The sequence below is a fragment of the Mustela putorius genome, unplaced genomic scaffold (assembly GCF_011764305.1).
Source record: "Mustela putorius furo isolate JIRA1106 unplaced genomic scaffold, ASM1176430v1.1 tig00003972_pilon_pilon_pilon, whole genome shotgun sequence".
Lineage (NCBI taxonomy): Eukaryota > Metazoa > Chordata > Mammalia > Carnivora > Mustelidae > Mustela > Mustela putorius.
The window spans coordinates 12,114,646-12,126,625 of record NW_025422115.1 but is presented as its reverse complement, the minus strand read 5'-3'; the positions used below and the strand labels follow the sequence as shown (position 1 = coordinate 12,126,625).

Below are 11,980 nucleotides of genomic sequence, written 5' to 3'. Positions count from 1 at the left end.
ACCTGTAGGTGACCTCCCCCACAAGATGAAGGCCATAGTCTGACCCTCTCCTTCTCTCCAATCACCATCCTCCTCTCTTACTACTACCTTTATCTCTCTGTGTACCATCCTCCCATTCACCCTTCCTCTAGCCACTTGGAACCATTCATTCTGCTCTCCATGTAGTGTCATCCTTTGACCTTGGCTCCTTTCTATCATACTTTTTTTCTTATCTTAGAATGCCTGCCAGTTCTATCTCTCTCTGCTTAACCTTCACTGCACAGTTCACATCATCTATGTCACCACTTCTTGAGGAATTTATGGATTCACCAAGGAAAAAATTAATTGCTTTATTTTCTGGACTTCCATAGCATTCTGTCCATAGTGGCAGTAGAACCTTTACCACATGGAATGTGGAGTGTTCCTTTCACTCTCACGGGGAGTATGGCAATGGCCAGTAAATGCTTAAGTGAATGAATGGAATTAATGGAAAAACAAATGAATGTATAGTATCATCCATAGACAATAAGAAGTGGAAGGGGAAAGTCAACTTGGGGGCTGTTGGTAAGTGTAATTAGCTCCAGCCTCTCTCCCTACTGCTTTCTGTGTTCCCAGTGGTATACAATTACTGCAAGTGAACCATGGGCCCCTCCATGAAGCATCTTATACATTTTGGCTGAGTAAATGACCTCTAATACACAAAAAGTTAAACATAAGTTAGAGCGAGAGTAATTGTCAAATAAGTCTATCCATACTGCACATCTGAATCCTGTGGGTAGGTTCATAAAAAATAAAATTCCTTGCTCCCACAATAGATCCCACAAACACTTTATCATTAACAAGTTCTCAGTTATACTTATATACCAGTTCAGGCAGTTCCACAGACTAGTATTTGGGAGCAAGTGGGCTACCTGTTCAGAAATATTTTAGATGACTGACAGAACAATGAGAAAAGTACTCACGGAAGAAAGAAGACTTAAAGTGGTTTCTGAAGACTAGTTGGGATTTGGAGGGTGGGGAAAGCATTCAGGTAAGATTAACTATTTTGTGAAGTCATAATGATAGAAATAAGCACTTGGTATGTAGGGGCCAGAGAGGGTTCACCAGCTTGGCTGAGGTAGAGGTAACTGATGAAGACATAGGTGGAACTGTGAGTTGGAGTCATATTTCCCAGAGCCTTAAATGACAAGAAAGGTAATGGTGTTTTGTTTTGTTTTGTTTAAAAAAAAAAAAGGCTATGTGTTATTAAGGTGTTATTTTAGGGACTTGTAAAGTGTGAGTTAGATAACAAGGTGTGTAGTCATAATTAAAAGCAGAGATACTAACACAAAGCTGATCGCAATAGACTTGAAATGGGGGAGCCTGGGTGGCTCAGTCAGTTGTGTCTGCTTTAGGTTCAAATCATGATCCCAGGGTCCTGGGATCAAGCCCCTCACTGGGCCCCCAGCTCAGTGGGGACCCTGCTTCACCTCTCCCTCTGCTGCTACCCTTCCTGTGTCTTCCTGCTCTCTTTCTGTAGAAAAAATAAATAAAATATTTTTTTAAAAAAGACCTGAAATGATATCCCAGATTAGTGTGATGTCAGTGAATGGAAAGGAAGAAGCAAAAGCAGCAAGAGGACTAGGTCAAGGAAAACAAGAAATCAGCACGATGCATGCTCATGGAGGCAACAGGCTCGAGAAATAAAGCATGATACCATAGAAAAAGAATGACACAACCATCAGAAACAGAATTCTGGAGAGGAAGCCAGGCTGAAATGGAAAGGGGGAAGTTTGGTTTGTAGTTATTTTGAGTCTAATGCAAAAAACACAACAGAGAGGAAGTACAGGGTTTGTGCTTAAAACAGAAGACATGCTGGAAATAGAAATCTTGGAATCGTGTTCATAGAAATAATAGCTTAAGCTGTGAGACTGTTTCTGAGGGAAGGCACACACAGAGAGAGGACCAACCAATAAAAGAGAGTCATTAGGACTGTCCATAGTCAGGAAGTGGGAGAAAAGAAGGAGCAAAGAAGGACCCATAAAATGCTAGTTGGACTACTAAAGTAACATAACTTCAAGCCAAGAATGGAAAACATTCCAAGGATCATATTGCATGCTGAAAACAAATAAAAAAAAAACACAGAAAAGTTCATAGTATTTGATAATGTGTGTCACAGATTCTCTGACGGAGTATATTTTCTGTAGTAATGGGATAAAGATCGAAGGATGGTAAATATGGAGATTAGTCATTGGAGAATTCTCCCTGGGAAAAGAGATGAAAAACCAAGCTAGAGGGTGGACCAAGATTGATCAGGAAAGCAAAAACATTCTTCTTTGATGGCAGAAAGCATGCAATCTGTGCTTAAGTAGAGCAACATACTTGAATGACAAGAGTGATGAGGACTCAGTAGAATTGAGAAGACATGTGGAAGCACAGAGAGAGCAGAGAACTCTGTCCTTATGACAGAAGGAGGTAAGATGATGAAGGAGTAAGCAGACCACCATGGGGTGAGGTCATTTTGAGCAGACTTGTGCAAAAGTTCTGTCTAGAAATATGAGGCTTATAATCTCTTCTTTGCTTTGTGACCTTTTAGCTTTTAGGGCATCTGTGTGATAACAGCAACCCCTGCCAAGCTCTTGACCCCTGGCTTCTTGCTTGCTTTTGCTAGCTGTTGGTATTGGCAAGTGTTCATCAGGACTTACTAGAAGACATTCCTGTCAGAAGTTTTCATCAGTTCTCTGAGGGCTTTTTCCCCATGAGTTGTACATGTCATTTCTCCAGTCCCTTCCACTGTATGCAGAGGAGGGATTTAAATGAATAAGGACACAAAATGAGTTGTGGGTATAAACCTTAAAAGGAAACGATCAGTTATCATAACAGCAAAATGAGTTTCTTTCAGGAGTAGCAGAGAATACAATCTGGGGCAAGCAAGCAAAACCCAAGGCAAGTCTACAGACCAAAGGACAGGAATGTTTCTTATAGAGGAAAGGAGGTATTAGGAATGACTGTTATAAACAAAAGCCCACTGGAGTCCACTTGGATTCAAAATGTCGTGGCTTCTCATTGACTGAGTTGTGACAGATTGTCATTGGCTGGGCTGTTGCCCTCCAGGAGAAAAATCTTCCTTCGTCATGCTAGGATAGTAAACTACAGGCTCTTCCTGCTGGGAATGCAAGATACCTTTCTTCCTGTTTGGTCTGCAATTGACTAGGAAGGTAGGGCATAAAATCTCCCCCTTCTGGCCTCCTACCTCCATTTTGAATAAAGTTTCCTTTTGTTAATTTTTACACAGGGAACCATAACTTTGATGATATTTTATGCACTTTTCAACCTAGGTCAAGCTCCTTGATGTAAACAGTATTTTTCTGCAGTGAGTACCTACATACCAAATTCCCTTGGGGAAGGGATATGGTTCAAAGAACTGAAGGGAGAATGGAGAGAGGAGCCACCTGTATCCAGTGTACTGGCCCTCTACCATGAGTTAGGACACCTCAGGAAATCACTCAGTATCTCTGCAACTCAGGTATAAAAGAGAACGAACTTAAATAGGGTTACTACAGGATTAAATAAATCACCATACATGAAGTCTTCAGAACGGGGAGGTACTCCAGAGGCTTTATGTAAGCGCAGCTTTCAGCAGTAGTAGCTGTAACAGCTCGGAACTTTACAGTTAGTGCTGTAAAATCTCTGCAAAGGAGATTCAGAACCCTTGTGGGTGATCATGTGTCTGTACCCACCTGAAACTGTACAAGAAGACCAGAGACCATGATGCTCTTATAAACTGTTGTATTCCTAGAACGTAGTCCCTGGACCATCACAGGCAATAAAAAGATATTTGTTGAATATGCTAGTGGGTGGATGGATGGATGGATGGATAGATAGATGAAGAAATGGACAGAGGGACGGGGTAAGTGAAGAAGAGGGAAGGAGAGAATTATACAAAGAAATGGATGGAAGGAGGAACAGCGTGGTGGGGGACACAGGGGAGAGCAAAAGGAAAAATGCTCTAAGTCTAATTCTTAAAACATGTGGCAGGTGTCGCTGGGGTTGATTACCTGCTATTATAAAATTCATTTTGCAGAAGGAAGTGTTTTAAAATTGGATTTGCCCTGTACTCTGTCCTAATTTTCAGATGAAATATAACTGCTTTTTCTCAGTAGCCAGTACATTCTCTCCCCTTCAGCCAGTTTAGATTCAGCACACAATGCAACTTGAGCCCACGGCATCTCCCCTCCCTGTTGTTCCCCTTCAAACAGAATACCTCCGTCTTGCCTACGGTTCCTTACTGATAAGCTGTTTGATTGGCTGACTTTGCATTCCAACTTGATTTTCATTGGCAGCTGGCCGTTTCCAGGGAACACTCAACAGCGTAGGATTAGGGGACAGCTTGTCTTTCCTCTTCTTGTAAATTCTTGCTTAATGGTTTCCAATAACATTTTGTCTCATAATTATTCTGTTACTCTTTCTTGAATGCAGTTTTCCACAATTGAATTCAAATGGTTTTCTTTTTCAATTGACAAATTATAGCAGATAAGAGCCACCAATTACTGCATGAACAATTAAAATGCTAGAAGGATTTACCCAACTGCACTCTTGTTGTAGCTGATTTGGAATTTTATTGACTCACTTTGTATACTGCCATAACAGAACCACCTTCACCACGTGTTTGAGAAGTCAAGATTTACATACCTTGTCACTTGCTCTTCATCATTGATAAAAACTGAGGCCACCTTTACGTGTCCTAGGATTCTAAAAAAAAAAAAAAAAAAAATTTTTTTTTTGCAAGGATTAGCTGAGCAGTGGAAGCCTCTCAGGCAGAGGAAAGAATTGCTAGCCTGATCTTGGCAAGTTCTCTGACCTTCGGTTCTCAGCTTCCACACTTGAAAAATGTGCACAGGGATTCCTAGTCACCAGGATGTACGAGGACTGAATGGAATGGTGCATTTGGGGAAAGCACCCATGTGGCAAGGGGAGTTGAATTTAATCTGAACCACTCTGTCTGGCCCTATTCACTCTGAGATTGTCAACAAAAAGCCCTACTTCATTAAGATGACCATCAGAAAAGGAAAGTGTAAAGCAAGTATTCATTAATTAAATCATTGATTTGTCAACCACTGCCCAGCCTTATACTGATTATTTTTGAAAACATAAAAAGGTTCAGAAAATCCAGTAGTTGCATCAGAGAACTGAAGGGAGGTTTTAGAGCTTGAACCTTGAACTCCAGGATGAAGTCCAAGTGTGAATGTGTGTGTGTGTGTGTGTGTGTGTGTGCCCAGAGCTTGGCACTGGTGCCATGAGCTGGCGCAGCTGAGGCTGAGTCACTACATCAATAAAATATCCTGCTCAGTGCAGTTACTGTGTATGCCCCATAGGAATTACTAATTTAAAAAATTTGAAATCCAAGGAAAGCACTTAGTAAAACCACATGGAAACAATTGCTTTTATTTGGAAAGCATTTCAACATCTTCAGGGCCTCCTCTGCTCATTCATCACAGAGCCTCAGGCTTGTCACTGTGAAAATCAATCACCTCCTTACCAAAGATGCTGTCATCATGGTCATCAATAAACACACATTAGGTATTGACTGGGTTCATGAGGCTTCTGATAGCAACTATTACATGTTGATGGGAGAAGAGGATTTTTAGATGTCCTAATAATAGAACACCAAATAATGTAGCATTTACTATAAATGACTTTGGAATACCTAATGGTGTTATATGTCATTCTTTAAATATTTTCATCAGGTATTCATTAGAGAGGTTCAACTGATTTACAAGCAGCCAAGATATTCCAAGCACTCCAGGAATTGAGTGGGGTGGGGTGGAGGCCATGTCTGGATACAATCTAACACACTAGGCATTTTCTACAGACTTACTCAATGCCAAGCATAAAGGATTCAGTCATGAGCAAAGACAGATATGTCCTTACCCTCAAAGAGGCTTCAGGCTAGTGAAGGAGCAGCAGTCAGTTCATGTGACATTATCACACTAGTTAGTTGGACACCATCCAAACAACCAAAGGAACTTGGGAAAATGAGTGATAGAGGGATCTGACCTGGCCTGACTGATCACAACTGAATTAAGATACAACTGATAAGAACTCCTGGACAGGGAGTTTTTGGTCGGGAAGGAACAGTAGGGAGAGGAGGGAACACAGTAAGTCAGAACATCAAAGGAGGCCAGTGTGTCTGGAACTCAGAAGGAGAAAGAGTGGTGCACAAGAAGCCAAGCAGGGGTGCCCAAGTTCTAATAGCAGGAAAGGGGACATCAGATCTACCGTTAGGGGTTTTCTGGCAGTCCTTGAAGAAAGTAGATTGAGGAGAGAAAGATTAGGTGCTAAAGCCCTCCACAGACTCTATCCACACAAAGACAGGACTTAAACTGAGGTCTCAGAGCCCATGAAAATGCTAGCTGACTGGAGAGTGTACAAGCTTTTATAAAACAAGCTGAGGGACTAAGGAATATATGGCAAAAAGAAGCAAGGGCGACATGACACCTTGAAGTCCAACTTAAGAGATGGGTTGTGCATGCCAGCATCTAGGCCACAGTGGCCTCTTCCCAGACAGCAGGGGCAGGGGTTCTTCCCCTCCTGACCTCCAAGGGCAGGACACCTGACATGGGTCCATAGAGACCAGCAGTGTTGCAGCAGTGCCCCTCCCTCATTGTGTGGGGTGCAAAACCATGACTAGAGGCCAAGAATGATAAATAAGATTTTCAATTCAGCATTAGATTTCTCAATCATATTCTCAAGAGGATAGGGACATCAATGGCTACATCTTTTCAAAGAGGAAATTGAGAATATGTGATGCATCTGTAGAACCCTAAGGATAGCAAACAACCTAGAGAACACAGTAATCCATTTCTGAAGTACAAAACCAAACCCATAAAGAATGAAGCATGTGTAATAGTACACTGGCCTTGGAGAGGTACAGGAAGCTTAGTAAACCACTCTAAGATAATTCAACCTCCAGGTGGAAGAAGTGGACCCCATTCGCCTAAGCTCCTCTCAATGTTCCTTTGCAACCGTAGTTTAAAAACAAAACATGATTTAAAATCCTGGAACTGACACAGATATATGGGCAACCAAAGTGGTTCCAACAGGAATCTCTGGTCTTCAGTTTTTCCTTCAAATGATAGCACACATATCTGCATACATGCTGAAGTATCATGAGAACATTGCACAGAAAGTGATATCATTTCTGAAGATAGTTAAGACAGTTGTGGGCTCAAATCAGTATCATTTCTATAAATCAAAAATTATTTTATTTTGTCAAATTATTTTAATTTGTGATAACAAATTCTGCTTGACTTGGTCTATCAACGTAGTATAAGAGATTACCCACAGAAATTCTAGTGTTTCTAAAAGCTCAGGATATATGAGAGTCACAGAACAAAAGAAACATCAAGGAAACAATTGTACACTGGCTCTGGTATGCAGGCCAACCTCAAATTAAATGTCCTGTGCAGCCATTAGTATTTCAAGGAAATGCAAAATGCTCAGAGAACTTAAGAGTTCCTCAGAATGAAGTCCAGGAACAAACCTGTTCAAGTCAGTCTCTTAGTCATGCAAAAAACTGAGTGAATCATCTTTTATTTCAAATCCAAGTTTATTTTGATTAAGGCAGAAACATTCCAATAACCTCCTTTTTGCCATAGCTGCTTAAGTCAACTCACTGTAGATCTTACCATGATTTTCTGAAACTGCTCTTCAAAATTTGATCATCATAAAATGGTTTACTGAAATACATTTACATGCTACAGTGACCTAGTTTTGAAATAGTGAAATTCCATTAATAACTTCAGTTATTTGCATAGCACTTGCTTATGGAGATGAATGAGTTACCTGATTCTGTGCCCCTGAATTGTAACTTACAGTGATTAACTGGCATTTTTGCGTCCTTCATTGTCTTAGTTGGCAGTAGTCTGAAGCCCTTCCCCATGGCCCAGGCAGCCGGACATGAGACTGCGACAGCCCTGGGAGAACCAGCTTAGCCAGCCCAAGACATAAGGATGCTAAATTGTTGGCTTTTAAGTTTCAGAAATAATAAGAAACCCCAGAGGCATAAAGACAAAAACATTTTAAGAATATACTTGCAGGGACGCCTGGGTGGCTCAGTTGGTTAAGCAGCTGCCTTCAGCTCAGGTCATGATCCCAGCATCCTGGGATCAAGTCCCACATCGGGCTCCTTGCTCAGCAGGGAGCCTGCTTCTCCCTCTGCCTCTGCCTGCCATTCTGTCTGCTTGTGCTCGCTCTCTCTCCCTCTCTCTCTGATAAATAAAATCTTTAAAAAAAAAAAAAAAGAATATACTTGCAAAGCTGGTGCAACACTCTGGAAAACAGCATGGAGGTTCCTCAAAAAGTTGAAAATGGAGTTACCTTATGACCCAGCAATTTCACTACTGGGTATTTACCCTAAAGACACAAACGTAGTGATCCGAAGGGGCATGTGCACCCGAATGTTTATAGCAGCAATGTCTACAATAGCCAAACTATGGAAAGAACCTAGATGTCCATCAACAAATGAATGATAAAGAAGATGTGGTATATACATACAATGGAATGCTATGCAGCCATCAAAAGAAATGAAATCTTGTCATTTGCGACAACGTGGATGGAACTAGAGGGTATTATGTTGAGTGAAATAAGTCAATTGGAGAAAGACAACTATCATATGATCTCTCTGATATGAGGAAGTGGTGATGCAACGTGGGGGGTTTGGGGCTAGGAAAAGAATAAATGAAACAAGATGGGATTGGGAGGGAGACAAACCATAAGAGACTCTTAATGTCACAAAACTAACTGAGGGTTGTCGGGGGGTAGGCAGGTAGGGAGAGGGTGGTGGGGTTATGGACATTGGGAAGGGTATGTGCTATGGTGAGTGCTGTGAAGTGTGTAATCCTGGCGATTCACAGACCTGTACTCCGAGGGTAATAATACATTATAGGTTTATAAAAAAAAATTTTTTAAATTAAGAAAAAAAAGACTATACTTGAAAAAGATCTTATCTACTGGAAAGAGAGAGAAGGGATTTGGGAAGAAACAAGAGAGTTGAATAAGGAGTAAGGGTTAGCTATGGAGGGGTTCTTCTACACCAAGACATCACAGTTCTCCTACCCATACCAGTATCATAGTGTAAAGCTGTGGAGTTTCTCAGCTCTCTGTAAGGGTGTAGGAAAATGGCAAACATTTTCCAGCATTACCTGGAGGAACTCAAGTGTGGGACTGAGGGCCAATGTCCTAGAAAGCCTTCCACTTAAGACCAGGACACACTGCCTAGAGAATGGCCTTGCCTATGCCCTACAGGAGATGCATTCCATGAATACTCAGGAGGAATTGGAGAAGTTCTCGTGGTGAAAGCACCCATGATGCAGACACGGTGTGGAAGAGAGCCTCACTCCTGTTCCTCCAGCTGTAGGAAACACCACCTACTAAATCTATTCTCCAAAGAAGAAAGGGAAAAGAAATCTTGAAAACCCTAAATTGATGTATTCCTTTTTTAAAGGGGGATTCATATAATAAAACAGGGACTTGAGATAGGGATTAAACTGAGCCATGGTAAAATAACCCACATTTTCCTTTTCACATCAAAGTTTATAACGTGAAAATTTATGCCTACCATAGGGGCTTTTATGGCAAATAAGCAAGCTCTGCAGATGGCTTGAGATAAAAAAGACTTATTGTGTAGTCATTATTGGTTGTGAGATATATACATTAAAATAACCAAAGATGAAAGGGATAACAGGGAAGAGGGTTTGGAGAGATATGACACGATTCTTGATACACTATCGCTGTATTGTAAGTCTTATTTGTAGTAAAACAAAACAAAAAAAATACATATGCCATTGTATATTGTGGTGAAACAAAAAAATTTCCTGTACTCTACTTTTACTAAACAGGTAAATTGTGGATTTTGCTGTTGTTTGCTTTTAAGCAATTTTTAGATTATGATTGATGTTAATAGGAATTCAGGCCAGTGTGCCACACTTTGTTGTCCATAGCTCTGTCCAGCTAACTAGGAGGACCTGATGTGCTTTGAAAATTATGAAAAATTAACTCCAGGGTGGTTGGTGGGATGAGAGAGATTATTATCTTCTAATTCCTCTTTTAAAAATATTTATTGACTTAAGTAAGTTCTGGACCCAATGTGGGGCTTAAACTCATCCCTGAGATCAAGAGTCACATGCTCTACCAACTGAGTCAGCCAGCTGCTGAGTCAGCCATTGTCTTCTAATTCTTGACACCTGTGACCCGTGAATGCAGTAGAAGACTGTGTGAAGAAGTCAGAATAACCCTGGTGCTAATAACCCTAATAAACCACAAGTGAATGACACTACCACTTTTGCAGCCTATACTGAGATCAAATACATTTTAAATACACAGATAATTAAGCATGATAAAAATTTATTACCTGCTATTGCATTTGGTACAAGTCTATATCTACACTGTCCAACATGATGGTCACTCACCACAGTGTAGTTCTTGAATGTGACTACTTGAAATTGAGATGTGCTGTAAGTGTAAAATACACACCACATTTCAAAGAGTGAGTACAGAAAAAAGTTAAAATATCTCATTAAGGAGCAGTGTGAAGAAGAAGGAGAGGTGAAAACAACCCCTGGACCTGCCAAAGCCCACATGCCACTGCATCCCCGTGCTCAGAACTTATGCCTTGTCACCATGGCCACCATACCCAAGAGAAAGGCTGAAGGGAATGCTGAAGAGTAAGGCAAGATGAAGGATGAGCCACAGAGAAGATCTGTAAGGTTATCTGCTAAGCCTACTCCTCCAAAGCCAGAGCCCAAGCCTAAAAGACCCCTGCAAAAAGGGAGAGAAGGTACCCAAACAGAAAAAGCTGACGCTGGCAAGGACGGAAATAACCCTTCAGAAAACAGAGATGCCAAACCAGAGCAAGCACAGAAAGCTGAAGGTGCTGTAGATGCCAAGTGAAGTGTATGCGTTTTTGATAACTGTGTACTTCTGGTGACTGTCCAGTTTGAAATAGTATTTTTGTTAAGTCTTATAAAAATGCAGGATTTCGTTTTACCTTTTTTTTTCCTTTTTTTTTTTTTTTTTTTTTGTAAGCTCTGTTGTTAGCACACAGAATACTTCATTGTTGTTTTCGGGGAAGGGCGTATGTCACTAACAGAGTATCTCCAAAGCTAGATTGACACAAGGAGGAAAAAACACCTTTCCCTTCTAGTTTAGAGAAACGTCCTCTTGGCTCCCAGCAGGATGGATTCCTTGATGTTGACACACGTGAGCCACCTTGGCACAAACACCTTAGTGGTGTGGAAAAACTAAGGTTCATATTTTTATATTGTCTGTTCCCTCTCTGCCTTCAACATAGACTTGACTCTGTTAAACCCAGGGAGCTAATGGTTCCCAGTACATCAGGCATAGTGTCACCACTGACATGGCGCCCTCAAGAGTTCCTTTTTTAAGACAGCCTCTTCAATAAATGGTGCTGGGAAAATTGGACAGCCACATGCAGAAAAATGAAATTGGACCATTTCCTTACACCATTTCCTTACAAAAATAGACTCAAAATGGATGAAGGACCTCAATGTGTGAAAGGAATCCATCAAAATCCTTGAGGAGAACACAGGCAGCAACCTCTTCGACCTCAGCCGCAGCAACATCTTCCTAGGAACAACGCCAAAGGCAAGGGAAGCAAGGGCAAAAATGAACTATTGGGATTTCATCAAGATCAAAAGCTTTTGCACAGCAAAGGAAACAGTTAACAAAATCAAAAGACAACTGACAGAATGGGAGAAGATATTTGCAAACGACATATCAGATAAAGGACTAGTGTCCAGAATCTATAAAGAACTTAGCAAACTCAACACCCAAAGAACAAATAATCCAATCAAGAAATGGGCAGAAGACATGAACAGACATTTCTGCAAAGAAGACATCCAGATGGCCAACAGACACATGAAAAAGTGCTCCATATCACTCGGCATCAGGGAAATACAAATCAAAACCACAAGGAGATATCACCTCACACTAGTCAGAATGG

At 41.0% G+C, this 11,980-nt stretch overlaps 1 pseudogene; it reads left to right on the top strand.

The window, feature by feature from the left end:
* Window positions 1-10,638: 10,638 nt before the first annotated feature.
* Window positions 10,639-10,908, top strand: LOC123389283 (annotated as a pseudogene).
* Window positions 10,909-11,980: the final 1,072 nt, after the last annotated feature.